Source organism: Pseudophryne corroboree, chromosome 3, assembly GCF_028390025.1.
Source record: "Pseudophryne corroboree isolate aPseCor3 chromosome 3, aPseCor3.hap2, whole genome shotgun sequence".
NCBI classification, from domain to species: domain Eukaryota; kingdom Metazoa; phylum Chordata; class Amphibia; order Anura; family Myobatrachidae; genus Pseudophryne; species Pseudophryne corroboree.
In genome coordinates, this window is record NC_086446.1 from 555,486,387 (window position 1) to 555,505,302 (window position 18,916).

Genomic DNA, 18,916 nt, shown 5'->3' on the forward strand with positions numbered 1-18,916 from the left:
TGGGAGTTCTGCCTCTGATGTACAATGATATAGGGAAAGGAGGGACGACTGTTACCTTTACCATATAGTTTTATTAAAGACTGATTACTATGCCAATGCGCAACACCATGCTGCACTGCAGGTGGGGCAGATGTTACATATGCAGAGAGATTTAGATTTGGGTGGGTTATATTGTTTCTGTGCAGGGTAAATACTGGCTGCATTAGTTTACACTGCAATTTAGATTTCAGTTTGAACACACCCAACCCAAATCTAACTCTCTCTGCACACATACCTCCCAACTGTCCCGATTTCAGCGGGACAGTCCCGCTATTCAGACACTGTCCCGCTGTCCCTCCCGCGGGTCACAGTGTCCCGCGGGTGGGGGGGGCAGTTGGGGAGGCTTTGATCACCCGCTGCTCTGCTCTGCAAAGCAGCGAGTGATCTCTAAATAGATGCTGTGCGCACGCGCACAGCATCTATTCAGTGCAGGGAGTGAGCCGGGGGCTGCCCAGCTGCTCAGGGAGCGCTGGGCGCGCCCCCAAAATGACTAAAACGGACCCACGGTGTGTGACCACGCCCACTCGATTGTAGCCACACCCCTCCCATATGAGGTCACGCCCCCTTTTCGGGACGTGCGCGGCTACGCCGCGCGGAGTGTCCCGATTTAGGAACATTCAAAGTTGGGAGGTATGCTGCACATGTTACATCTGCCCCACCTGCAGTGCAACATATTTTGCCTATTAGTGTACTTTTTGCTTTGCTAACACACCTGAATAGGGTCCACTATCCATTTAAACTGTGACACTCTTGAATTACACCGATTCTCTATCTGATAAAAGTAGGGGAAAAGCAGGCTTTAAGTCAGTCAGCCACAGGACATGTTTAATTCACGAGCCTACTCATGAACAAGTGACAAGTAATACTGCAGAATAATAAGAAAAGTGCAGGTTCACTTTAACAAGCAAACAAGATCATTTTAGTTTTTTTTTTACTTGTTTTTGCAGCACCACATGCAAGGCCTGATTCATGTCGGTTTAACCGCTTTTAGATTGCAAAGCCGGGTTGGACCTGGCTTTTAAATCCGAATCTGACCCAAGTCCAAGCAGACTCAGACCCTTTTACATTGCAGTTTCGACCCGGCTTATTCCCGGGTTGGTGCCTTTCACATTTAACCCGGGTCACCCATATTAAACACAGTGATGTGATTTAAAATTGACTTTTCTGGCTCACATTGATGAGGTTTCAAAGGAAATAAAAGAAAGCACAGGGGACTGCTCTGAGCAGACACATAAACAGCCAATCAGCACCTTTTTCTGAGACCTGGGTTGAATCTCCCCAGTCAGAGGCTTTCACACTGCACAACGACCCAGGTCCTACCCGTGTTTAACCCTTCTTTTTTAATCCGGATTGAAATGCTGGGTTGCTCGATATTCACTTATTTCTTTCACACTGCACCTCGACTCAGGGCAAAACCATGTTGCACTGCAGATAGGGCAGATGTAACATGTGCAGAGAGATTTACATTTGCGTTGGGTGTGTTCAAACAAATATAAATTGCAGTGTAAAAAAAAGCAGCCAGTATTTGTGGCCTACATGCAAAAGCAGCCAATATTTACCCTGCACAGAATAAATATAACCCAATGATGCCTGCAGCCAGTCACCCTTCCCATGCACCTACACCTACTTTTAATCTATACTAATTCCTAATACTAATTACTATACTAATATATGTGTTAATAGAGTGAACTTGTCAATAGAGTGAACTTGTTTGTTCTTGGGTGCAAGGATCACACATCCACAAAACCATGGGTTGCTATCTCTGGCACTTGATGATGCCAACAATTTTTATTTTTTATTTTGTTATTACTCAGCTTTAACTCAAAGGATTGAGGTAAAGCAAAGTGCAGTTTATTCCTAGGAGTTTCCACTACAAAATTATTTTACATAAAAATACAAGGGGTCTATTTACTAAGCCTTGGATGGAGATAAAGTGGATGGAGATAAAGTATCAGCCAACCAGCTCCTAACTGTCATTTTTCAAACCCAACCTGTAACATGGTAGTTTGGAGCTGATTGGCTGGTACTTTATCTCCGTCCACTTTATCTCCATTCAAGGCTTATACCCCATTTCCACTAGCTCTTAGAAACACGGGTAAATGCGCGGGGGCGCGCATTTACCCGTGTTTTTCCCTAGTGGAAAAGGGTCCCCCGGTAAATTCCCGGATCAAGTGATCCGAGAATCATACCCTGGTAGCTAGCCGGGTTGAACACGTGTTCAACCCGGCTAGCTGTCTAGTGTGAACGGGAGCCATGTCGAGGCGACACGGCTCCCATTCACAGTGTATGGGAGGGCGGCGCTGGGAGATCATGTAATCTCCCAGCGCCGCCCCTGCCGCGTCACTAGCCACGTCACCAACCCGACAATTGCAACACGGCTGCGACCCGTGCTACAGTAGTGGAAAAGGGGTATTAGTAAATAGACCCCTAAGACACAGCATTCTTATAGTTGTATAAAAGTTGCTAGCACCTGCTCTATGTTAAATAAATAACAGTGCAGTTTCAGGTTTTGTGAGTTATCACGTTTATATTTCCATACTACTGTATGTTCAGTTGTCATTGTTTCCTTTACCAATTAATATGACACCAAAGACTCATTACAAAGATTGTGATTTTGTATCTAAACTTACATCATACCAATAGAGGGCCTGACAGAGTTGGGCACTACTGTATTTACTAAGACACAAGTTTTGTCACCTAACAGTATGCATTTTGGGGGTCATTCCGACCCGATCGTAGCGTGCTTTCGTTCGCACATCTGCAACCGGGTCACTACTGCGCACGCGCGGTTACCGTAATGTGCACACGCGTCGTTACCCGTCGTTACATTTGCAAGATCATCTGGATTCATTTTATCTGTGCATTGTTGCACTCACGTGCACTCCCTATATACCCCCCAGTCTGTGCCTTAGCATTGTAGTAAGGTTGTGTCTGGGGAACGTCTCACCATACTGCATTTACCCCTGCCCAGCCTCTGATTGTCACCTGAATCTTTGCCTCTTCACTGTCCTTATGATTGTGTAATCAATATAATTCCTGGAGCTAGACTCCTTAAAGGCTGCCTTTATGCTCTGCCTTTGCCCGAAAGCTATAGAGGAATACATCCGGGAGAGTTTAGAAAAAGGATTTATCAGGCCTTCTAAGTCACCGGTGGGAGACGGATTTTTCTTTGTTGGAAAAAAGGACGGCTCATTACTAGAGATGAGCGCCTGAAATTTTTCGGGTTTTGTGTTTTGGTTTTGGGTTCGGTTCCGCGGCCGTGTTTTGGGTTCGAACGCGTTTTGGCAAAACCTCACCGAATTTTTTTTGTCGGATTCGGGTGTGTTTTGGATTCGGGTGTTTTTTTCAAAAAACACTAAAAAACAGCTTAAATCATAGAATTTGGGGGTCATTTTGATCCCAAAGTATTATTAACCTCAAAAACCATAATTTACACTCATTTTCAGTCTATTCTGAATACCTCACACCTCACAATATTATTTTTAGTCCTAAAATTTGCACCGAGGTCGCTGTGTGAGTAAGATAAGCGACCCTAGTGGCCGACACAAACACCGGGCCCATCTAGGAGTGGCACTGCAGTGTCACGCAGGATGTCCCTTCCAAAAAACCCTCCCCAAACAGCACATGACGCAAAGAAAAAAAGAGGCGCAATGAGGTAGCTGTGTGAGTAAGATTAGCGACCCTAGTGGCCGACACAAACACCGGGCCCATCTAGGAGTGGCACTGCAGTGTCACGCAGGATGGCCCTTCCAAAAAACCCTCCCCAAACAGCACATGACGCAAAGAAAAAAAGAGGCGCAATGAGGTAGCTGTGTGAGTAAGATTAGCGACCCTAGTGGCCGACACAAACACCGGGCCCATCTAGGAGTGGCACTGCAGTGTCACGCAGGATGTCCCTTCCAAAAAACCCTCCCCAAACAGCACATGACGCAAAGAAAAAAAGAGGCGCAATGAGGTAGCTGTGTGAGTAAGATTAGCGACCCTAGTGGCCGACACAAACACCGGGCCCATCTAGGAGTGGCACTGCAGTGTCACGCAGGATGGCCCTTCCAAAAAACCCTCCCCAAACAGCACATGACGCAAAGAAAAAAAGAGGCGCAATGAGGTAGCTGTGTGAGTAAGATTAGCGACCCTAGTGGCCGACACAAACACCGGGCCCATCTAGGAGTGGCACTGCAGTGTCACGCAGGATGTCCCTTCCAAAAAACCCTCCCCAAACAGCACATGACGCAAAGAAAAAAAGAGGCTTTTTACTGATATTTGGTGTTTTGGATTTGACATGCTCTGTACTATGACATTGGGCATCGGCCTTGGCAGACGACGTTGCTGGCATTTCATCGTCTCGGCCATGACTAGTGGCAGCAGCTTCAGCACGAGGTGGAAGTGGATCTTGATCTTTCCCTAATTTTGGAACCTCAACATTTTTGTTCTCCATATTTTAATAGGCACAACTAAAAGGCACCTCAGGTAAACAATGGAGATGGATGGATTGGATACTAGTATACAATTATGGACGGGCTGCCGAGTGCCGACACAGAGGTAGCCACAGCCGTGAACTACCGCACTGTACTGTGTCTGCTGCTAATATATAGACTGGTTGATAAAGAGATAGTATACTCGTAACTAGTATGTATGTATAAAGAAAGAAAAAAAAACCACGGTTAGGTGGTATATACAATTATGGACGGGCTGCCGAGTGCCGACACAGAGGTAGCCACAGCCGTGAACTACCGCACTGTACTGTGTCTGCTGCTAATATATAGACTGGTTGATAAAGAGATAGTATACTCGTAACTAGTATGTATGTATAAAGAAAGAAAAAAAAACCACGGTTAGGTGGTATATACAATTATGGACGGGCTGCCGAGTGCCGACACAGAGGTAGCCACAGCCGTGAACTACCGCACTGTACTGTGTCTGCTGCTAATATATAGACTGGTTGATAAAGAGATAGTATACTCGTAACTAGTATGTATGTATAAAGAAAGAAAAAAAAACCACGGTTAGGTCACTGGTATATACAATTATGGACGGGCTGCCGAGTGCTGACACAGAGGTAGCCACAGCCGTGAACTACCGCACTGTACTGTGTCTGCTGCTAATATATAGACTGGTTGATAAAGAGATAGTATACTCGTAACTAGTATGTATGTATAAAGAAAGAAAAAAAAACCACGGTTAGGTCACTGGTATATACAATTATGGACGGGCTGCCGAGTGCCGACACAGAGGTAGCCACAGCCGTGAACTACCGCACTGTACTGTGTCTGCTGCTAATATATAGACTGGTTGATAAAGAGATAGTATACTCGTAACTAGTATGTATGTATAAAGAAAGAAAAAAAAACCACGGTTAGGTCACTGGTATATACAATTATGGACGGGCTGCCGAGTGCCGACACAGAGGTAGCCACAGCCGTGAACTACCGCACTGTACTGTGTCTGCTGCTAATATATAGACTGGTTGATAAAGAGATAGTATACTCGTAACTAGTATGTATGTATAAAGAAAGAAAAAAAAACCACGGTTAGGTGGTATATACAATTATGGACGGGCTGCCAAGTGCCGACACAGAGGTAGCCACAGCCGTGAACTACCGCACTGTACTGTGTCTGCTGCTAATATATAGACTGGTTGATAAAGAGATAGTATACTCGTAACTAGTATGTATGTATAAAGAAAGAAAAAAAAACCACGGTTAGGTCACTGGTATATACAATTATGGACGGGCTGCCGAGTGCCGACACAGAGGTAGCCACAGCCGTGAACTACCGCACTGTACACTGGTTGATAAAGAGATAGTAGTATACTCGTAACAACTAGTATGACGACGGTATAAAGAATGAAAAAAAAAAACACGGTTAGGTGGTATATAATACAATTATGGTTGGACGGACTGCCTGCCGAGTGCCGACACAGAGGTAGCCACAGCCGTGAACTACCGCACTGTACACTGGTTGATAAAGAGATAGTAGTATACTCGTAACAACTAGTATGACGACGGTATAAAGAATGAAAAAAAAACCACGGTTAGGTGGTATATAATACAATTATGGTTGGACGGACTGCCTGCCGAGTGCCGACACAGAGGTAGCCACAGCCGTGAACTACCGCACTGTACACTGGTTGATAAAGAGATAGTAGTATACTCGTAACAACTAGTATGACGACGGTATAAAGAACGAAAAAAAAACCACGGTTAGGTGGTATATATTATAATACAATTATGGATGGACGGACTGCCTGCCGAGTTCCGACACAGAGGTAGCCACAGCCGTGAACTACCGCACTGTACACTGGTTGATAAAGAGATAGTAGTATACTCGTAACAACTAGTATGACGACGGTATAAAGAACGAAAAAAAAACCACGGTTAGGTGGTATATATTATAATACAATTATGGATGGACGGACTGCCTGCCGAGTTCCGACACAGAGGTAGCCACAGCCGTGAACTACCGCACTGTACACTGGTTGATAAAGAGATAGTAGTATACTCGTAACAACTAGTATGACTATGACGACGGTATAAAGAAAGAAAAAAAAAACCACGGTTAGGTGGTATATAATACAATTATGGATGGACGGACTGCCTGCCGAGTGCCGACACAGAGGTAGCCACAGCCGTGAACTACCGCACTGTACTGTGTCTGCTGCTAATATAGACTGGTTGATAAAGAGATAGTATACAATACTACTAATATACTGGTGGTCAGGCACTGGTCACCACTAGTCACACTGGCAGTGGCACTCCTGCAGCAAAAGTGTGCACTGTTTAATTTTAATATAATATTATTTATCATGTACTCCTGGCTCCTGCTATAACAACCTGCAGTGCTCCCCAGTCTCCCCCACAATTATAAGCTTTATATACAATACATTGATGTGCAGCACACTGGGCTGAGCAGTGCACACAGACTGAGTCACTGTGTGACTGTGTATCGTTTTTTTCAGGCAGAGAACGGATATATTAAATAAAACAAACAACTGCACTGTCTCTGGTGGTCACTGGTCACTGTGGTCGTCAGTCACTAAACTCTGTCTGCACTCTGCACTCTCTTCTAATCTACAGTATCACAGCAATCTCTCTCTCTCTCTCTCTTCTAAATCTAATCTAAATGGAGAGGACGCCAGCCACGTCCTCTCCCTATCAATCTCAATGCACGTGTGAAAATGGCGGCGACGCGCGGCTCCTTATATAGAATCCGAGTCTCGCGAGAATCCGACAGCGTCATGATGACGTTCGGGCGCGCTCGGGTTAACCGAGCAAGGCGGGAAGATCCGAGTCGCTCGGACCCGTGAAAAAAAAAGTGAAGTTCGTGCGGGTTCGGATTCAAAGAAACCGAACCCGCTCATCTCTACTCATTACGGCCATGCATAGATTACAGGGGATTGAATAAAATAACAATAAAAAATTCATACCCATTGCCTCTGATCTCCATTTTATTTGATCAGCTCAGAAATGCTAAACTCTTCTCCAAGACTGATTTGCGATGGGCAAAGATCTTATCTGGATCTGGCAGGGGGACAGGTGGAAAACCGCATTCAATACCCACTCAGAACACTACAAGTACTTAGTAATGCCTTTTGGACTCTCCAACGCCCCTGCCATCTTCCAGGATCTCATAAATGACGTTCTTCAGGAATTCCTAGGGAGATTTGTGGTCATCTATTTAGATGATATATTGATCTACTTTGCCTCCCTCAAAGAACACCAAGCTCATGTTAAAGCAGTCCTCATCAAGCTCAGGGAAAATCATATTTATGCAAAACTTGAGAAATGTGAATTTGAGGTAGAGAAGGTGGCCTTCCTAGGATGCATCATCACCTCCAAAGGTTTTTCTATGGATCCTAAGAAACTTCAATTGTGGAATGGGTTCGTCCCTCTAATCTAAAATCTACTCAACGTTTCCTTAGTTTTGCAAATTATTACAGAAGATTTATCGATTCATTTTCTTCAATTGTGGCCCCAATTGTGAGTTTAACCAGGAAAAATGTGGATCCTGCTCATTGGTCACCACAGGTAATTAAGGCATTTGAGGACCTTAAAAAGCATTTATCTCTGCTCCTGTTCTCTGGTATCCTGATCCAGATCTGCCCTTCGTTGTAGAAATGGATGCCTCCGAAGTAGGTGTTGGAGCTATTCTTTCGCAAGAGGATCCAGTCAGTCATAAACTACACCCCTGTGGCTTTTTCTCCCGCTGAAGTAGGAAATTGGTTCTTGCTGCCATAATTACAATCTGCCCCTTCCTAGTCAGCATGTGGATAAAATCCCTAAGGGTGTGACGCTGTTAGCGATGGTTGGCGCGCGTCCCGGCCGTGAGTTTTCCTGCTATAGTGCCACAATTTGCATTTTTTAGAAGACCTCATACTTTAATGAAAAAACACACTTATGTGCAATTGTACTTGGTTGGAGGATTACTGTTTCCTTGCTTAGTGTCATCCATTTAATGTCATCACCAATGTCATATTAACATGTCAACAGTGCATTTTTTTAAAGATTTAAGACTAATGCATATACTTAGTAAGGATTCAGTATAATTTACCAGCGGCCAGGATGCAGATCATCAATATACTGACAGCGGAATCCCGGACACCAGTATGCCAACAGTGGGGTGCAGGCAAAGAGTTAACTTGCTGGCTTGCTATGCTCGCCATGTTGTTGGCTCAGTGGCTTGCTGTGCTCTCCACAGCTTCTATTCCCACTCTATGGATGTCATTAACACCCACGAGTGGGAATTGTCTTCTTGTGCTGGAATTCCGGCTGCTAGCATTGCCAGCTGTCGGGATTCCAGCACTGGTATCCTGACCGCTGGGAACCAGAAAGCCTGCAAATTAAGCATATACCCATAATAACTCATTATTAAAACTTTTTAATCCTTTTTCTTATTAATTCAAATGAATCCTGACATCTATTTTTGTGGATCCACTGTCATGTACTGTACCATTCAGAATAATAAAACAAAATGACTGACACTGATTTAGGGTTATGATGATTTACCATGTGATTTGTCTGTCAGATTACTGAATGGCATGGTAGCTCAATTAAAAAAAAAATGTAACAGTGACAACTATGATTGACCAAGGATGGTGTCTGGTATTTGAAATAAATATTAGCTTGATACTGACAAGTAATTTATAGATTTCAGTCATTAGATATAAATCTGACATTGAATGGATTTTGATTACGACATTTGATGATGTCCTAAAATGGACAATGTACACAGTCATGTTTTTTTACACACCATGGGAGCATAATTATCTTAGAAAAGAAGTACAATTATTATTATCCTTTATTTATATGGCGCCACAAGGGTTCAACAGCGCCCAATTACAGAGTACATATGCACATTATTAAAACAGGAAAACAGTGACTTACAGTTGAAGACAATATAGGACAGGGTAACTAAGCATAACTACACCAGTAGATGACAGAGATAAGTTTCAAGGTGGCCAAAAAACTGCGGGATTTGGGCAGTTAAGGATTATTAAAGTAAGAAAAGGATAAGCACATGAGGGAAGAGGGCTCTGCTCGTGAGAGCTTACATTCTAAAGATGTCTCCTATGCAACTGTGGTGCATGCACCAAACTGAGCAACTTTATCATAATAAGTGTTTTGGAAGAAGTAAACTTAGAGATGAATTATGTAACCGACCCCTCCGCTGTTCAATCTTGCCATTTGTCTAACACAGCATTGTGCTCCATGTGTAAGTTCTCATTGGAATAAGTCTCAGAATCCCAATTAGTTTACTGTGTACAGTATGTTACTGTACATGGACACACTGGAGCAGGAAAAATCCATACTTGATTTATGTGTTTATTAATAAACAAATTCCTCCAGCACAATATAATAGATCAGCAAATCAGACATACATCCTACATGATAATAGTAATGCAGAGATCTCAGTTACATACATCTGCAAACATATGGTAAGCCATCAGCCATGGCAAAGCAACTCTGCCCTGGTGGTCCTACGCATCTTGATAATAGCACCTACTTTGGGTCATACAGATGGAGCCTCTGTTTTCTTTACTGGCTGAGGCGCACACACGCACACCAGGTGTGACTAGGCGATCCATCCGCCTAGCCACACCGGGAGTGCACAGAGCCGCTTCCCATTGTAAGCGTCTCTGTCTGGGTGTGCACACGCACCCGGACAGAGACGGTCTCCATTCAAGTGAATGGGGAGCAATTCCATCCGGGAGCGCGCGCCTGTTCAGACGGAGACACTCACAGTGACTAGGTGTGCCCAGGTGGTCGTGCCTAGTCACAGATGAAGCCATGACTAGCGTGGCTCCATCTATACATTTAATTACAGTATTTCTACATTGATAGCCATGCCACCTTGGTAGAATCCCCACTCCCAGTGTTTACTTTGCTAGAAATGCATAACTGTAATACTTTCAATCAAGTGAATAAACTAGCTAAGATAAAGTATAAAGCGTTCCGTCCATTTATAACATAGAAGCAATTGCCATACTTCTATATTTGAATAGAACTAAATCATATTTAATAGCACAACTAACCTATCCTTCCTTTAAAGTCTTTGGCTGATTATTTTAAGATATGTAATTGCTGAAAATGAGTCGGAGTCAAAATAATTTGGAGATTAATCCTTTCTCAATTGTGACATTAGCAGACTTCAAATTATAGTATTAAAAGAAAGAAAAAGAAGGCATTTATCCTGATAAGAACCTTTGAAGTCAAGGTAATAAAACTCGGTATGACCTGATTAAGTGAAGAATGTGCACACAAACAGTAGGAGCCGCATTATCAGGCCATTTTTCAGCTACAGTATGAAGCTTTTTAAATGCATATTAAAAAAAGAAACATCGAAAAAATTCAGCTTATTCAAAAGGAACTAAAGCAGAATTTGTTTCAACCAGAATAAAGGACATCAAGGAAATCTATTACCTTCTAAAATATGCAGTATCCCACCGAGTATTTCCAACAAAAATGTATTTAAATAAATATTAGCTAAAATAGGTCTACTTGATTACAGAGGATTTATTCCAGCGTTGAAATGGGGTATGAAGAGTCTACCTGGAAAATGTAATGTAGTGAGCCAATAACACCAGTGCTTGAAGTGGCGCTGTAAATGGTGCTATGACATACAGATTTAGCCACTCGCATCGCACCCATGACTATTCGTTGATGCGACTAGTTTTTTTGCAATGTGTGCACGCAATACCGGGCACGTGCCAAAAGTTGCAACTGCAATCCATAGGAATTACATTACAGGTGTAACTATTTGCATCTGGGCGCACTAAGGGCCTAATTCAGAACCAATTGCTGCTGTGTGTTTTTGCAGACGGCTGTGATCAGATAGTCACCGCTCAGAGAGAGTGAAACCCTGCCCCGTGCAAGTGTGCAAATGCATGTGTATGGCGTGCGAAATCTTTCCACCATCTAATTATTTTTCCAGTCGGTGTAGTCTGTGTGTAGCCTATGACTTACTGCTACAGTGCGATACAAACAGGCTGATTGGGGCCGGAGCTGACATCACACACCCACCCTGAAAACGCTTGGTAATGCCTGCGCTTTTCCTGAAACTCCAAGAAAATGGCCAGTTACCACCCACAAATGCCAGATTCCTGTCAGTCACCTTGCGTACATCTAGCCACCCACAAACGCCGGAATCCTGTCAATCACCTTGCGTACGTCTAGCGATCAAAATTTTTGCACCATGCTGTCGCTGTTTGGCGTTGCTCCTGCGCATTGCGGTGCATACGCATGCATAGTCATTCAATAATCGCCCGCTGTACAATTTCGCACAACAGCGATCAGTTCTGAATTAGGCCCTAATTTGCATGCACACATGTAAACACAATGTGGCAATGATGAGGGGGGCTACATCTGTACCACCACTTCCCTGTTTCCAAGCACCATTGCCTGCAACGCTGCAGTGATCAGCAGGGTACAGACATGTACGAGCACTGGGAAGCCAGCAGTCGTTGGCATCAAATCTTCTTGCACTGGTGGCTGGTACATTAAATGTTTCTTTGTTTATTGCAATTCGAGAAACATGCACATGTGATATCATGATGTCATGCTATGCCGCACCATTGTAAGGCAGGGAAGCTGCATCGCAAAGATGTCAAGGAGCAGAAATAACAACAAAAAACCTGGTGCTGACACACAATATAAAGTATAAAAAAAAAACAACTGCTGCTATTGATAAGGAAGTTCTCAACCCTTAAATAGACAAAAACAATTGTAGAACAAAATCTCTGGTAAACAAGTGTTATATAAAACAATAAAACAATTCAAAATCACTACTGATATTAAAAAGTAGTTGTTAGTGCAATTCCTAATTATCTAAGTCAGGGCTGCCATCAGAAAGTGTGGGGCCCGGGACTGTCAAAATACAGATGCGTCTGTGCCTAGGCACACTTAGGATTCAGACGTCTCCATCTCCGACTGGGAGCGCGCGCCCATGACGGAGACGTACCCCATTCACTAGAATGGGAGAGTGTTCGGTCCAGGCGGGCACGCGCTCCCAGACAGAGATGCTCTCCTCTCCTATGAATGGGAGAGCGTCTCTGAGCACTCCCGGCATGACTAGGCGGACGGATCCCCTAGTCACGCCGGGAGTGCATGCCTGTGATGGAGCCACCTCAGATGAGCATGGCTCCATCTACTGGATAGTCAGGTCAGGGCCACCGCCACCCCCCCTCCCCCCACCGGAAAAATAAAGTTACATGAAAATATATATTGAGAAAAAATGTAAACTCAAATTTCTATGCACGTACGGAGCACCACCATATTATGCCCCTTGCACCATATTAAGTCCCCACAGTAAAGCCCATCACCATATTATGCCGCACACAGTAATGCCCCTGACACCATATTATGCACCCAAATTAATGCCCTTTTCACCATATTATGGCCACACAAGTACCTGCTTGTGGTCAGGGGATTCCTCCCCCCCCCCCTTCATTGCTGCTGTTGTCGGGAGGGCCCAGGATGCTCATGACGCTGCCTGCCCACCCGCCTTCTTCCCCGCCATTCTGCTGCTGTCCTCCGTCATCCTGTAGTTCTGTATTGAAAACATACCTCCCAAAATGGCCGCTATTATGCATCCAAATTAATGCCCTTTTCACCATATTATGGCCACACAAGTACCTGCTTGTTGTCTGAGCATCCCAGGCCCTCCCCTCTCTGGCAGAGAGGCCAGGCCCGGGACGGCTGTGCCCCCAGCACCCCCCTGATGGCGGCCCTGATCTAAGTACCAAATCAAGCACAGGAAGGTGTTAATAGGAAAAGCAGTTATTTTGTTAGTTCTCAATATCCTTATCGTTAGTAGGGGATATGGTCAGAATAACATCAATCTGGATCCCGGCAGTCGAAATAGCTATACTGGAATCCCAACACTACACTACACCGATACTGGCATCCCGAAAAGTGTCACAAGCCCGGAATCCCGATCGAGCATTTACCAGCCTGTCTGAGTTGTAAGCTGTGGGTGGGGAGAGGGAGGTTAGTTTTAAGATGCAGGGAGAGGGAGTTAGGTTTAGACTGAGGGGAGTGGGATAGGTATAGGCACCACCAGGGAGGGTTAAGGATAGGTTGTGTTAGGTTTAGAAGGGAAGGTTAGGGTTGGGGATATTCTGTTCACTGTCATTTCAATCCCAACCCGTTGGTAGGTATTAGAGCAGTATGATGCTTCTTACTTCTGCATACATGCCTGGCCATGTAATGTGTATTAGCATGGCTAGTACTGTTTAAACCACCAACGTTGGTAGTTCCTTTGTCCTTTTATATAGCACACAATTAGATAGTTAATTGCAATTAGTTCACCTGGCTGCTTCTACAGTCCAATATACAGTGAGATTTTTTTTGTTAGGCACATGGGGCACATAAGGCATCAATTAAAGTAATAAAATTAGGAAGGAGGAGGGTGGCCATTATTGTTGTGCCTAGGGGCACCCCCACCCCTAAATTATCCCTTTTATATAGTGCATGATAACATCTGGAGCAATAGCAAAAAAGTCCTTAACGTGTTTCCTGACTTAACAAGGTGTCAGAAGCTTCCTCAGAAGGGACTCAGTGCTTGTGATGTAAGTCATTTAGTGAGTATACCAGCAAATTTTGCTCACTAATGATGTAGCTCACTGTGATTAACTCCTTGCCAAGTTCTCTAAAGAAATATTTGATAGCAATGTGCTTTGATCTTCCTTGGTGTTTTGTACTAGCAGATAAGTCTAAAGCACATTTGTGTTCATATAGGATGTTGAGAGCTTCTTTAGGGTTTCAAAACTTTAGTTCAGTTAAAGTACAGATGTGTCCCTGCTTGTAGCAGCATGCTGTAGCAGGATCGCGATGCATACGCACTAAGGCAAGCAGTCAGTAGCGGCTCTTGCCACGGGCAAGTAGGCTTTTTGCCCGAGTCGTCGCTGTCCCAAGGGTGCCACCGCCGTGGCAAGAGCCACTACTGTAGCATCTAGTTTCCCTTAGTAGAGAAGACGTTTCCCCGCTACTGGTGCCTGCCATGCAGTGCGCCTGACATCATCGCGCACTGCATGGCATTGTGGGAGCTGCCGTAGATGCTAGAGGTCATAATTGACCTCTAGTGTCTGTGCGGTGTTATGGGAGAGACATCAGGACATCTCTCCCATAGCGAGGAGCAGCACCGGCAGCCGGAGATGGAGGACCGCAGCAACGGTCGGGGAGTGGGGCTGGTGAGTATTTTTTTATTTTTTGGGTAACCGGTGCTACAGGGGGCACAGCTACTGGTGGGTACAGCTACAGAGGGCACAGTACTGGGGACACAGTACTGGGGGCACAACTAATGGGGTCACAGTACTGGGAGCAAAACTAATGGGGGCACAACTACTGAGGGCACAGTACTGGTGGCACAACTAATGGGGGCACAACTACTGGAGGCACAACTACTGAGGGCACAGCTACAGGGGGCACAACTGCTGAGGGTGCAGTACTGGGTCAAAACTAATGGGGGCACAACTACTGAGGGCACAGCTACTGGGGGCACAACTCTACAGGGGGCACAACTACAGGGGGAAAAACTGTGACCACGCCCCTTCCCAATGAAGCCACATCCCTATTATTTGATGCGTGCCATAGGTGTGCACTAACCCTGTTTCACCTATCGGGGGGGGGGCGCCAAAGAAAGCTTTTGCCCTGGGCGCCACAAGGTCTAGAAACAGCCCTGCATGCAGTGTGCATATGCATTGCTACTGGCTCCATAGAAGTTAATGGAAAAAAAAGCACATGCACACTCTGGCTCCCATTGAAGTCTATGCATAGTGGAAGCCTGCTATACCGCCACCTGTGCACACTGTAAAGGGACACATCTGTATTGTTAATCCAAAATGTCTCTATTGCTGGTTCACTCAAGGCCATATATTCTGCTTTTGTTGAAGAGAAAGCAACTGTTGGTCTACCAATTCAACTAATTAGCCAGTATAAGAATGTCTGTAGTTTTCATCCCCTCCCAAATCTGCATCACATAATATTTAAAGTTTTAGAGGTCTATTTATTATTAACATTATTTTTACTAAAATAATGTGAAAAAGGGTGTTTTAACCCTCTTTTCACATTATTTTAGTGTCATCTGAATGTATTAAAGGGCATTTGGAGCAGTTTTCATAAAAAACAGCTCCAAACCCTTTAATTCAAATTTTTTTTACTAAGCCACATCACATTCCCCATACTTATAATGGGAAATGTGATGTGGCCAAATTTACTATAAAAAAAACGTGAAAAAATATCCTTTTCATGGTTGTTGTTGTTTTTAAGATTGTGTTTTGTGTTTCTTAATAAATTATACTCTCTTTACAAAACGAATTTAAGTATAAAAAGAACTCATTACACAAGTTTATCCTAAACTTGGTTTATTAAGCATCCTTCAGAGGGAAAGTGCTACATTTATACCTTTTCAATACCTTTTTTACAATATTGCTACATAAGATTTCAGTGTTTACTTATCTAAAGGTATATGAGCTGCATATTTTTCTGTTCACTGCGCTCCTACATGTGAATTTCCATTTAAATTTTTGTTTATTAGCACCTCAGTTAGTTTGATTTATCCATGGGTCTGTTCTGAGCCATGAATATACCTAAAATCTAAACCGATGGGGTGCCCTGAGGATCACATTTGAGAACCTCTGTCATACTCAATTCTGGGCTCTTGAGTAAATCCCTTTGCAAAAAAGGTGAGCCTTATTCAGGCAGTAGATCCATCTATATTTAGTCTTCTAAAGAAAATCCATTTGTTTTTAATTGATTTCCAGTGGGTCTATCTGTTGACAATAGTACAAGTCTCATTTTCATTTAAAGATGTAATCTCTTTATCTACAGCAGAGTTGCATCGGGACTACTTATTCAGATGTGGTTTGGTACTTTGCGCATGCGCAGGACCCATGTGACGCAGAATGCAAGGACAACATCAGACTGTCAGTGATTGACAGTCTGGTGCCATTTGGGGATGGGGAGGGGGGCGGCGATGGCCTCCAATTGCGAAAATGGGGGTGTCTTGCTGTCGTTTAGGGGGAGGGAAAAGAACAGAAAATCTCCATCATTGCATGGAGATTTCCTAGCCTTTGCAACGGGCAGCTTGCATGTCTCCAAGTGTGCTGCAAGCTAACCGATGAAATTCTTGTTTGCTGTTGGCTTTTGAGGTTTAAAGTCTCTTGATTAGAAGTACTGGGATTCATATGTAGTTCAAGTGTAACACATTTCTCAGGTACTAAACAGTTTGACTCATGAAATATGACATCTCAGGATTTAATTAGTTTTTTGTTAGCAATGTGATTTGTACCTAGGACTGTGGTGGCCAAACATTTTTTGAATCACGGCGCCTAGAGTATCAAAATGTTTTCCACTGTACCCCTAGGCCAAAAGTTTCTTATTGAGAAATTTAGGAAAATATTAAATAAGTAAATGGTGTTTATATGTCATCCTTAGGATCAATTGTGTAGTGAAGGTCAAGATTTGCTTCTGTTTGTCCACATATTTTGTAACTGACAGCAACTAGCATGGGCTTTGCCTATTGCATTGACCATAAATCATTTGATTTGGTCCTGGACCACCAATCCAAGGCACCACTGCAAGTGCAATGGCACATAGTTTTAAAACCACTGACCTAGGAATAAAATTGAACCATACCTGAGTTTTGATGATACAAAATTCAACAGTGAATTATTATTATTATTATTATTATTATTATTATTATTATTATTATTATTATTATTATTATTATGTTATGATGATTATGTTATGTATTATTTATACTCTATACTATGTCTGTAATGCTGCATTGTTATAGATTAGGAGTTTGGTTTCATACTGCACTATATCTAAATAATGTGCAAAAATATTATGATGACCTTATAACATTATATATATGTATGATTTCTGTAAATGGAAACATTATTTGTATTTATTTATTTATTTATTTTGTACAATATATGGTATCAGCCAGCAGATTCAGTAAATGCCACAATCACTCAATAAAGTCTACAGTACACTATATAGTTTTACCTCTTGTGCATAATTTATGTGGCAATGCAGTAAAAGCCAGTTCATATAGCAGTTTTCAGAAAAGTCAAATCAACACATGGACCTCTTGCTCATCTTTAATCAATAAATTCTCATGAGTACAAATATTCCATGGTCTGTTGGACAAAAGATTTTACTCTGTAAAAGGCTCAGATTAGACAATCCTATGACACCAAGAAAATTTGTAGAAGTGAGACATATATTTCAGAGGTCACTGTCAATTCCCACTTGATGAAGAGGCCACTAACCTGAACACCTTTTCATAGCTCTCAAATAATTTGTAGGACAGTTTGACAAATTGAAGGCGTTTTCTACACTGCCCTTTACTATTCGCATGAGAATATGTCATTTTGTAGTTTTGAACAGAAAACAGAAATGAATAATTTAGGTTGAGAAATGCTGTGTTTGTAAAGCAATCAGAATTCAAGTGTCAGTAACTATTTTGCTTTGTTTAGATTTTTTTCTTTATAATAATGTTCATTTTACTACTCTAGGTGTACATTATTGTATATTGGCATCTTTTGGATATATTGAATGGGTTCAGTCAGTTGAGTTTTACAAATGTATTCATTGGATAGTGGTAAACTAAGTACATTGAAAGTGAAATTGACAATCTGTATTTTTTTCAGTCATATCACATTTTTCAAGCAGTACATAGATGATGTGCTAATTGTATGAGATGGGTATTATGAGCTATTTTACAAATGTTATGGATTATCTGTCAAATGAGATGTCAAATTTGAGGTTGACATTAGATATTCGGAAGAAAAAAAAATCATTTTTTTAGACAAAACATTAGATACAACTGGCTGGGTGAATATATAAAAACTAGTGTCGGGCAACGATAATATTTTTAAATCAAAATTTAATAGTGAATTCAAAAGTAGTGTATTGCACACTTTTATTTTAAAAGTACTTCCATATGAACAAAATCGCAATAACATTTGGTTTGCAAACACTTTAAGCAAATAAGGTGTTTTTTAACAGCAGTATTCCCTTCACACATTAGCAGTTAAAATATTTCTTGTAAACCTCAACTTAAACATTAATGTAATCAAATCATATATAAAACCAAAGCTATTTGCCACTGCAAATATAAAACCAAAACTATTTGCCACTGCAAATATAAAACCAAAGCTATTTGCCGCTGCCAGAACATTAATATTTTATCTAGTTTGTCATCCATGATCCAGGTGATACCGATGAGTAGCAAACAGGTCCAGCATCTTCCGGCGAAGAACAAAGCCTCCGGGCAGAGCAGCAAGTTTAGGCCCATCTTTGTCCTGACTGGTGGGCCGCTACCTGCAAAGAGGCAGAAAGCCTTTCCCAGCTCCTCAACCTACGCCGATCTAGCA